Raw genomic sequence first — 11,158 nt, 5'->3', positions numbered from 1 at the left:
AAAGAGCACTGATTTACAAAACCTTGGAAAGGACATTCACATTTCTCGTGATGCATTTCTGCCTTTTGTCTACTTTTTAATTTCTTGATGTATCTGGATTGTGTAAGTTGGCCTTTCATTTGAATATATATGATTTGCATTATAAGCATCAAGAAATCTGCTAGTGTAGGTCTGTTTTAGTTTGGGAAATAGTGGCATACTTTGCATAAGGTCATCTTGACCAATGCCATCACATAATATACTAAATACACATAATTAAGATCTTACAACCACATATAAGCTCAAGTTGTTAAAAAAAGTCATTTGACTGAACACTCATTTATAATAAATATTGTTTCTCTGAAGATAGTGCCCCCTCCTACTTCTTGGGATTTCTTTTGTTTTCATTTTTCTGTGTTCATGTGGTTTCTCCTCAATAGAAAGTAAGTTTCTTAAAACTATCCTTTTGGCTTTTCTGCCCACTCCCCCCTTCCCCTCGCCTAGCGCCCCTCCAGCTGCATCGCACTCACACCAAACTCCTGGGTCCTGCAGTGCTAGCGCCGCCTCCGCCTCCCTCCTTCCTCCTCCATGATCATCTACCCGGACCTCATCAGCCCTGATGAGATGTTCTCCGACATTTACAGGATCCGGGAGATTGCGAACGGGCTGTGCCTGGAGGTGGAGAGGAAGATGGTCAGTAGGACAGAGGGTACCACCGATGATTCACTCATCGGTGGGAATGCCTCCACCGAAGGTCCTGAGGGTGAAGGAACAGATGCCATAATCACTGGAGTGACATAGTAATAAACCATCATCTTCAAGAAACTAGTTTCACAAAAGAATCGTACAAAAAGTGCATAAAGACTCTATGAAATCGATCAAAGGCAGACTTGAAGAACACAGGGCAGATAGAGTAACACCTTTTATGACAGGAGCGGCAGAACAGATCAAACACATCCTTGCTAATTTTAAAAACTATCAGTCCTTCATAGGCGAAAACATGAATCCAGATAGCATGGTGGCTTGCTTGGACTTCCTTGAGGATGGTGTGATTCCATATATGATTTTCTTTAAGGATGGTTTAGAAATGGAGAAATGTTACAAATTCAGCTGATTACTTTGAATCACCTGTCATCATAACTGGCTGCTGCTTTTTATCATCTACACAACACCAGGACTTACACAACTTGGACTGATGTCATCTTGAGCTTTATTCATTTATTTTTGACCTTGATTTATTTGGAGAGGAGGCATTGTTTTTAAAAACATGTCATGTAGGTTGTCTAAAATAAAATGCATTTAAACTCCTCCCCCCCCCCAAAAAAAACTATCCTTTTGTCATCATTTCTTTATCCCCAGGACCTGTCACAGTATCTGATACATAGTAGGCACTCAACAAGTATTTTCTGAATGATGAATGACCACCATAATATCATTTTACCCAATGTTATGTTTTCACAGAGCTTCTTAACAACATTAAACTAAAATGCCTATTGTTGCATGGCTACTTGCTTAGGGTGAGTAGAACAATGGCTAATTAAGTTCATTTATTATTAAAATGACTTAATGTGGCAGGACATTTTATGTGAGTTGGAAAATATGGACAACAATGATGACTGTGAGTCATTAGACCATAGAGCCTTTGAGAGTAGGGATTATCTTTTGCCTTTCTTTGTATGCCCTTTGCTTAGCACAGTGCATGTTACATAGTAGGTGCTTACAGAATGATTGACTACTATTATAAACAAGAATAATAATAATAATCACATTAAAGTCTAAACTATTTTCCATCCTGAGGAGTTAGAGGTGGGAAGGTTGTAGAGGTGTGGACAGTGTCAAAGTAGGAGAATGCCAGCCTGGATAATATGCAATAGGGATTTCCTGTGCCCAGAAACCATCATGGTAGCTTTGAAAGCATGAAAGGAGCCCTGAAATGGTGAAGCAGGCTCTGGTAATCCCACTAATATAGTTAGCACCCAAATGTTCCTGAAAATCAGAGAAAGAGACAAGATGGCATAGAGTTGCAGGCTGGCTATGCTCAAAACTATCTGATGATCAGCTTGACAGAAAAGACAAAAAAGCAAGTGGTGCCACTTTGTGTTCTAGTGCCACAAAAGGTGAGATATAATAGAACAAATCAGAAAGATGCATCCTTCTTGCTAGAAATGCTTTGGTGAAGGTGGTATGGAGCATTAAGATAGGTAAATCCCAAGCGTACATGAGACAGATTGAAGGTGTAGGGATTTTTATTAGGCATAAATAATAAGGTCAAAAGAGTTATAGGTGGAGACTTCTTACTACATTTTTGTCAACAGTATCCTTAGCTCCAACTCACAAAACAATTTACTGCCTACCAGTCCAGAGCAATTATAAAAAATAACATTACTGGGGCAGCTAGGTGGCGCAGTGAGTAAAAGCGCTGGCCTGGAGTTGGGAGGACCTTGGATTGGTTCCGACCTCAGATACTTAACACCCACACAAAAAACCTGGCCATGTAACCTTGGGGAAGTTATTTAACCCCAATTGCTTTAAAAAAAATAAAACTATAACATTACCCCAAAGCCGAGATTCAACAAATAAGAGATTAAATCAAATTGCTACTAAAATCTAAAGAGGAAAAGATCAAAGAAATTGAGGTCATTGAATATTTTCATTTTAAAGAAACTCAAGAAATTATAATAATAATAATAGATAACATTCTAGTGCCTTAAGGTTTGTAAAACACTTTACAAACGTTATCTCATTTTGTCCTCAGAATAACTTGGAAAGTGGCTTCTATCTCTGTTTTGCAGATTAAGAAACTGAGGCACAAAGAGGTAAATGACTTGCCCAGAGTCACATGACTAGTAAGCATCTAACAATGTGTTCCTAATTCCAATTAGGAACAATGTGCTCCTAATTCCAAGTCTGGCACTCTATGCCCTACACCATTTAACTATATCAAGATGATGACAAAAACAGTACTGATTATTTCAAATGATTTTGAAAAAGGAATGGGCATACTTAGAGTGGAATCTTGAAAAATGCATTTTGAGTGGGATGACATGAATCCAATGAAAACAGCAATTATACCAAAAAAGGGGGCTTTTTGCTTTTTTTTTTTGGAAGGGCAATTGGGATTAAGTGACTTGCCCAAGGTCACACGGCTAGTAATTAGTGTTGAGTGTCTGAGGTCCTCCTGACTCCAGGGCTGGTGCTCTATTCACTGTGCCACCTAGCCACCCGTCAAAATAGTTATTTTTAAAAACTGACATTTACTATAACCATCATGAATAAATTCTTCCATAATATTGACAGAAAGTTAAAAATAAATTCAATATCTACACATAGTAACTTATGTAATGTCTCTTGACTTTAAGAGGTCTGTTAACCATAGGAGAAAAGTTGGAGGAAAACCCATAAAGATAGGTCTTAAACACCATCATGGCAAAAGTGACTTGAAAGAGCTATTTTAAAATAGCCATAGAGAAGCAGTAGAAGACTTGGTTGGGACATGCAATAGAAAATCAGGTTGCCATTGGAGGCAACATGGCAACATGCAGAATGGAATCCACAAAGCAAAAGTATGCTGGAGTCCACAGCAAATGAAAATTAAATGTATAAGGTGATACAGAAAGTCAAAGTAGTTCAAAGAACAAAATAAACATTCAACATCTATTTAAAATTTACTGCAAAGCTTTCAGATGCATAGCAACCAGAAGAGGCAGAGAAGTTGCTATCCCGTCCAAAGAAAGAAGACATGGAAGATGCCTGGCCATTTATAGGTTACAAGAAATCCTCCAAAACAAGATGAAAGTTGGATCAAAAAAAGTAAGAAAATGTATACATTGTTAATATAATGAATGATAGGGAGGTAATTGAAACTCTAGCTTCTCTGTAAATCTTCAAAGTAGTGAAGGTGGATAAGACCCCCTATTGTTAATTCCAACACTTACAGTGGTTAATGAATTTCTAGCAATGTACTTTACCAGATTCTTCTCAGATCCAAACCTTATCCGACCTTTCTTAATAGAAGGCATTGCATACCTACTACCAAAAGATGGTAATACTAGTGATCTCGCCAATGGGCAAATATTTGTTTACAAACTCTAATATGAAGTATTCACATAGTACATCACTAAACAAATTATAAATGCTTGTATGAAAACAAAGTAGTCCAGAGAGAGAGAGAGAGGGAGGGGAGGAGGGAGGGAGGGAGGGAGAGAGGAAGGAAGAAAGGAAGGAAGGAAGGAAGGAAGGAAGGGAGGGAGGGAGGAAGGAAGGAAGGAAGGAAGGAAGGAAGGAAGGGAGGAAGGGAGGAAGGAAGGAAGGAAGGAAGGAAGGAAGGAAGGAAGGGAGGGAGGGAGGGAGGGAGGGAGGGAGAGAGGGAGGAAGGAAGAAAGGGTGGATACTAAGAAATAATTATGGATTCAGTAATTATTTAACAAACTTCTTGAAAGTGCCATACCATTTTACTATCCCTATTGATTATCACAATTACTTTAACTCATTTCCACACTCATTCTTTATTCAAATATAATACTACAAATATATAAAATAGACCAAAGTTAGTGAGGACACTAGAGATTTTGATGTCCTCATGGAAAATTGTTCTCTAGAACATGTTTAAAGCAATTGACACTTGTGCAACACCATTCTCAAAGCATATTTTATCAACTGGAAAATGAACTATTACAGATTTGGAAAGGATTTTAATCAAAACTTCTAAGGAAATACAGGACTCATCATCTAAGGCACATAATAGAAACACGAATACCTGCTTGACCAAAAAGGAGTAAAAGGATTATTAGACATTCTCACAATCAATAGTACTTCCACACCTATAGAGATACTATTGAAATAGGCACATGTAACTTCCTTTACTAATAGTAGAGACTTATAATGGGCACCTTACATTGAACTTGTTGAGTGTAACAGAAATTAGTTTGCTCCAAGCCATTGAAAAAGCTAAGAACCAAGAAAAGAATCATGAGATATATGCAGGAATTCAGCCAAGAGCAAATGGCCGAGTTTTTGTTTTTAATGGAAATGGAGAAGTTATGAGGGAGCCATGAGAAATTACAAAAGGATATTCCTTAAGGAGCCTAAATTTAGTGATCAATGCAGATTATGTAAGGAAATATTAGAACTTGTTCAACACCCCACTACAAGCTGGAAAAATTTAGCAACTGTTGAATACCTAACAAGATATGATACCTAGAACAATACCTGGTAGCTAGCCTTACATATAAGAATTTCTCTATCATGGGTTGGAAGATGGTAAATCTCCATTCTATAACTAAGTCCTCAAAATAGCTTTGAGAACTGGAAATAAATAAATTGAACTAGAATCAGAGCATTATTATAGCAAGTACTGTTGTCCACAATCATCTAAACATAAAATTGATCCATAAAAACTTAAAAACAATGTTTTTAATATACATTGCCATTTGTACATTGAGAGAGAGAGTGGGAGAGAGAGACAGACACAGACACAGAGATACAGGGAAACACAGGGAGATGGAGATGCAGATTATTAGTAGAAGAAATCAAAATCATATGGGACCAAGATGAGGTATATACAAGGGGTGTGCTAATAAATGCTTAACAATTGACTCTCTGAAAATGCAGGCTACTTTTTCTTGTTGTTATTTAATTAGCATTAACACTTTCTCCATCACTTTCTTATGGCCTGGAATAATAGAGTAACATATCAAGTCCTAATTTGTAGCTGATTTCCAAGGTGTAAATCTAAAAATTTAACAACCTATTCTCAATGGCTTGTTTGATCTGGCTCTCACACATCCATCATCCTGTCTGCTACTGAAGTTGTACTGAAAATGTTTTAAGTGAGTCTACAAAATATGGATTTATATCCCAATACTTTTATCCAATTATAAAAGCAGTCATTTTATACACTTGTACAATAGTTCACAAAATAGTGTACATAAAAGAATAATAGCTGGTTGGTAATTTGTCCCAGCACCATTTGTATCTGAACTCAATCAAACAAGATGATAAAAATGATTTTTATAAAAACAATTAAAAGAGCTGACATCTATGAATCATCATATCATGAATTATTTTCCTCCTTTGCTTTTCACCTCATGTATTGGTGAAATTATTTTCAAAGATGGAAGCACTTCATTTAATCTCCTTTACTCATTAAGAGTCTTCATCTTGGTGTCAGGGTCAGACCTCCTCAGAGTGTCCTCCCATCACTAACTCTCTTTTAAAAAGAAAATAAACTTGACAGTTCTTGCATTCTGGACTGCCTTTTTTTTTTTTTGCTTTTTGGAGGGGGGAAAGTAGGGCAGTTGGGGTTAAGTGACATGCCCAAGGCCATATGGCTAGTTTTTGTGTATATGTGTATTAAGTGTCTGAAGCCAAATTTGAACTCAGGTCTTTCCTGGGGTTCTGACTCCAGGAAAGTGTTCTATGCACTGTGCCACCTAACTGCCCATGGACTGCCTCCTAGCGAGACAAAATTAATTATGCTAATAAGCCATTGGAGGTGGTAAAATTGTGTTTTTGAATATTCAGGTAGTCAGCTGTGGTACTATGTATTTGCAGCCTCATTTGCATCTTTCCACCATTGTTTCTGTCCTTGAAAACTAAGTTGAGTTGCTTCAAGGGTAAGTGAGGAAGGGGAAAGAAGGTAAAAAAGTGCCCACAATGAGCTAGAATATTTATCCAGAAATGGTAGCACAATTTATATGAAATTTGATGAGCATAGCAATAAGAGAAAGAGCAAGAATGGTTCCGTCCTTCAGGGATCTGTGATTCCATTGTCATTGGTGTCTAGTACTGAGTTTTTATAGACCAGCTAGACTGGTCCTCAGAAGATGGTACTTATGGTACCTCCTCAGGCCCCACCTCCAGCTCCACAACCACTGCCTTGCCTGGGCCTACCTAGGAAAAAGAGGGCTTCTGGCCTCTCTGAGAAGTCATACTCCAGACACACTTTGCACTCTCCTATCATTCCACAGAAACTTCCTTGCCTCCACCCAGTCACCCTCCTCTCCATCTTCATTCCCCCCACAGCCACTTTGCAACTACAGATAGCTCTCTGATACTCTGGGACAACTCCACTCCACCCAAATCCATATGGATAATAAGAGCCTACCTGAATTCATTCTTCAATAATTAATACACCTCCATGGTGCACACCTTCCCCAATCTAGTGACTATGAGCCCCTGGTTGCCATTGTTCAAATACTGTTTACTATCTCCCACTGACTCTATACCCCCTCAAATCCACCCTTTCCCCACTCTAAAGATGCCACTGTGCTCTCTGCAATGCCTGTTCCACAGGTAACTAAATATCATCTTATACCTTTTCCTTTCATGCTCCCTCTGTCTCAATGAGACCTGTCTCTCCTGGCTACACATCCTTCTTGACAACACATCATTCTTGGACACTCTTCCCAACACTTGGTGATATTTTCTCTCATACTCCTGACTCATTGATCATGATGGAGGAGTTGGAATATTCCTTGCTCTCCATTGCCATCACTCAATAAGCTCTCTTTCCTTGAAGTTCATTAAATCATCTGATAAATATGCTGGCAACTGTTATCTACTAGGCTCTGTTACATTCTGGTTTCTTCCTCAATGAATTCAGTACCAAGCTCACAGTCTTTCATTCCTCCTCAACTCCTGCCTTCATACTAGAAGACTTCCACATGCATATTGATACTTCCTTAAACATTCTAATCTCCAAAGTCCGCAATTTCTGTATGTTCCATGACCCCACTGCAGCTACACACAGTAAGGATTCTTTATCTTCCCATCACTCACACATGCATCACTTTCATGTCCATGAACTCTGAAATTTCCTTATTCCATCAAAATCATTCAGCCTATTCATCTGCCTTGCAACCACAAACCCTGTTCTTTATTCTCACTGTAGCCTTCAAACTATCCCTGGCTCAGTTCTTTCCCAGGCTATCACCTTACACTAGCTACATTGTCCTCCTTCTCCATGTTGACCCTTTGGTGAAGCAGGCTTAATTCTGCTTTGTACTCTTCTCTCAAGCCCCTTGTCACTTTATCATATTGCCAATCATGCCCTGACAAGTTACGGACTTGGATTACTCCCATCATCTCCTGCCTTTGCTCCTACTTATATGGTATTGAACAAGACAGGAGAAAATCATGAAACTGTGCTGACTACAACCACTACAAACTTGTTCTAGATCCTCACTGGGGCAATGTGATCCTTCTTACCTATTTTCAACCTATTTAATAGATTCACTAATGGCACTTCTTCAATTCTCTTTAAACCTCCCATAGCTCCCTCTTTCCCAGCCTCTCAAAGAAGAACCTTGCCTTATACTACATTTAAAAAAATGCCATTTGCTCTTTTCCTCTTCTCTCCATCTCACTTACTCAGATGCTTTCCACACTATGTCCTTCACCTCTGTCTCACGCTTCTCTTTGTCAAAGTAAACCCTTCTACATGGTCAAGTGATCTCATCTATCCCACCTTCTCCAGAAGATTGCCTTCTCCCACTTTCTCACCTATATTTTCAATGTTTCCCTGTCTAATGACTTCTTGCCTACTGCCAACAATCATGCCCATTTGTCTCTCGTACTCAAAACACTTTAACTTGGACCATCTATCCCTGATAGCTATCACTCAATATCTCTTTTCTCCTTCATAATGAACTCCTGAAGAAGGCTATCTATATAATTAGTGCCTACACAGCCTTTCCTCATGCTCTCTCCTTAACTCTGGATTCTGACCTCATGGTTCAACTGAAACTTCTTTCTCTAAAATTACCCATAATCTCTTTTTACCAAATTCAGTTGACTTTTCTCAATACTCATCCTTCTTGATCTCTTTTGACATTGTTGATTACCTTCTTCTTTTAATATTCTCTTCCCTCAAAGTTTTTCTGACACTACTCTTTCCTGGTTCTCTTACTTGTCTAACCTCTCCTCAATCTCCTTTTCTGGGTTTCCGTGCAGATCATACCCACTATCCCTGAGTGCCCGCCCCCGAGGCTCTATTCTGCGTTGTCTTCTCTTCTCCTGTGAGCTTTATCTTGGTGATCTCATCAACTCCTATGGATTTAATTGTCTTCTCTATCTGAATAAATTTCAGATCTCTTTGTCCAGCCCTACAATCTCTTCTGACCTTCGCTCTTGCATTTCCAACTACATAGTGGACATCTCAAACCAGATAATTTCATAGACATCTTAAAGTCAACATGATCAAAATTGAACTCATTACATTTGTCCATTCTTCCCCTCTTCCTAACTTCCCTATACCTATAACTATCCCCAGCATCATCCCAATCACCCAGGCTTGCAAACTTGGTGTAATCTTTGATTACTGACTTTCACTCCTTACCAGAAATCTGTTGTCAAGTCCTTTCTATTCAACTTTCATAGCATCTTCCACTCATGCTCCTTTCTCCCTGTAACACTGCCACTACCCTGGTGTGGCATCATCACCTCATGTCTGGATAACTGCAAAAGCTTGCTGGTCCATCTCTCAGGTCCCTCACCATTCCAGTCCATTGCCCACTCAGCTGTCAGACTGATCTTTCAAAAGAGCAGATCTGAGGGGTGGCCAGGTGGCTTAGTGAGTAAGAGCACTGGCTCCAGTGTCGGGATGACCTGGATCAAATCCAGGCTCAGATATTCAGCACCACACCCAGAAATAACTGGCCATGTAACCTGGAGCAAGTTACTTAACCCTGATTGCTTTAAAAAAAAAAAAGAGCAGATCTGTTCATACCATTTCCCTCCCCTATTCAATAAATTCCACTGGCTCCCTGTTTCATCCAGGATCCAATATAAAATCTTGTTGGTTTTTAAAGTCTTCATAACCTTCCCCCTTCCTATTTTTCCAGTATTTTTATACTTCCCTCCAGTGACGCTAACTTCCTTGCTGTTCCTTAGATTAAAAAATAAATAAAACTCCATCTCCTGTTGTTGTCCAGGTGTCTTTCAATTATGTATGACTCTTCATGACCTCATTTGGAGCTTTCTTGGCAAGGATACTGGAGTGCTTTACCATTTCCTTCTCCAACTCATTTTACAGATGAGGAAATTGAGGCAAAGAGGTTTCAGCCCAGGGTCACACAGCTAGGAAGTGTCTGAGACCAGATTTGAAGTCAAGAAGATGAATCTTACTGACTCCAGGTTTACTAACCATCACCAACATCTAGAACTCCCTTCTAATCCCCCCCTTCTGAACCACCTAACTTCCTTCAAGTCTCAGTTAATGTTCCATCTTCTACAAGGAACCTTTCTCAGTCCTCCTGAATCGCAATATCTTTTTAAATTATCTCCAATTTATCCCGACCGCATCTTGTTTTGTGCATGGTTGTTCACATGCTGCCTTCCCAATTTAACTGTGAAATCCTTAAATTTAGGGTTGTTTTGTTGTTGTTTGTTTGTTTGTCACCTTTCTTTGTATCCCCAAGTGTGGTGGGACAGAGCCCGACACATAGCAGATACTTAATTAAGGAAGGGTTGTTCACTTGTCTTGACTTGACTCTGCCGGCTCCAAAAGCCATGTAGTTCCCATTACACCTCTCTGCTTCTACTGTTGACAGTAATCATATTTTAAAATTGAATAATGATCATAAAATCATCCTGATTTGAAATAAAATAATTCTCTGTCTCAGGTATGTTTTAGAGCAGTTACACACATTTTTGTTCTATGACTTAGCTTCAATACCTGACTTAGTTTCCATTTGTTTTCATCATCATTCATTGGAGCTTTGTGTTCTCCTGACATACCATGATACCCAAAGGAAAAAAGGATTAAACTTTTATTTTAAAAGTTCTACAAGATATGTTTGGGGCTTAGAAGCCTGACTCATAATAATATCATTATAATTCTTTATCCTTTAATAGTATCTTTCATCAAAGGATCTTGTAGCCCCTTAAAACCATAGTTTAATCTTTGCAGTGTCACTTTAAAGTAGATATTATTGCCCCTGGTTTATAAATGAGTTATCTGGGATTTCAAGTGGTTAGATAGCTTATTTAGAGTCTGTCACCTGATGACAGAACTCAGCTGAATCCCAAACTGAGCGTCCTTTGGAGGCAGAAGGAAGGCTGTTTTAATAAGCTCATATAACATCTGTGGGAGAGTATGGAAATTTTTCTTTTTTTTCTATTAAATAGAACCATATTTTCAGCCCACTCTCCAGAAGTACAATTTAGACCTGCATGTGTG

General features: G+C 38.8%; 1 pseudogene; it reads left to right on the top strand.

The window, feature by feature from the left end:
• The first annotated feature begins 567 nt into the window (after nucleotides 1–567).
• Nucleotides 568–1,286, top strand: LOC138170031 (translationally-controlled tumor protein homolog pseudogene; annotated as a pseudogene).
• Nucleotides 1,287–11,158: the final 9,872 nt, after the last annotated feature.

Source organism: Petaurus breviceps, unplaced genomic scaffold, assembly GCF_028583685.1.
Source record: "Petaurus breviceps papuanus isolate PSGF00001 unplaced genomic scaffold, PetGlider_PUasm1.0 38, whole genome shotgun sequence".
Lineage (NCBI taxonomy): Eukaryota > Metazoa > Chordata > Mammalia > Diprotodontia > Petauridae > Petaurus > Petaurus breviceps.
Note: the sequence above shows the minus strand (reverse complement) of the source record. Positions and strands in the feature narration are given on the sequence as shown.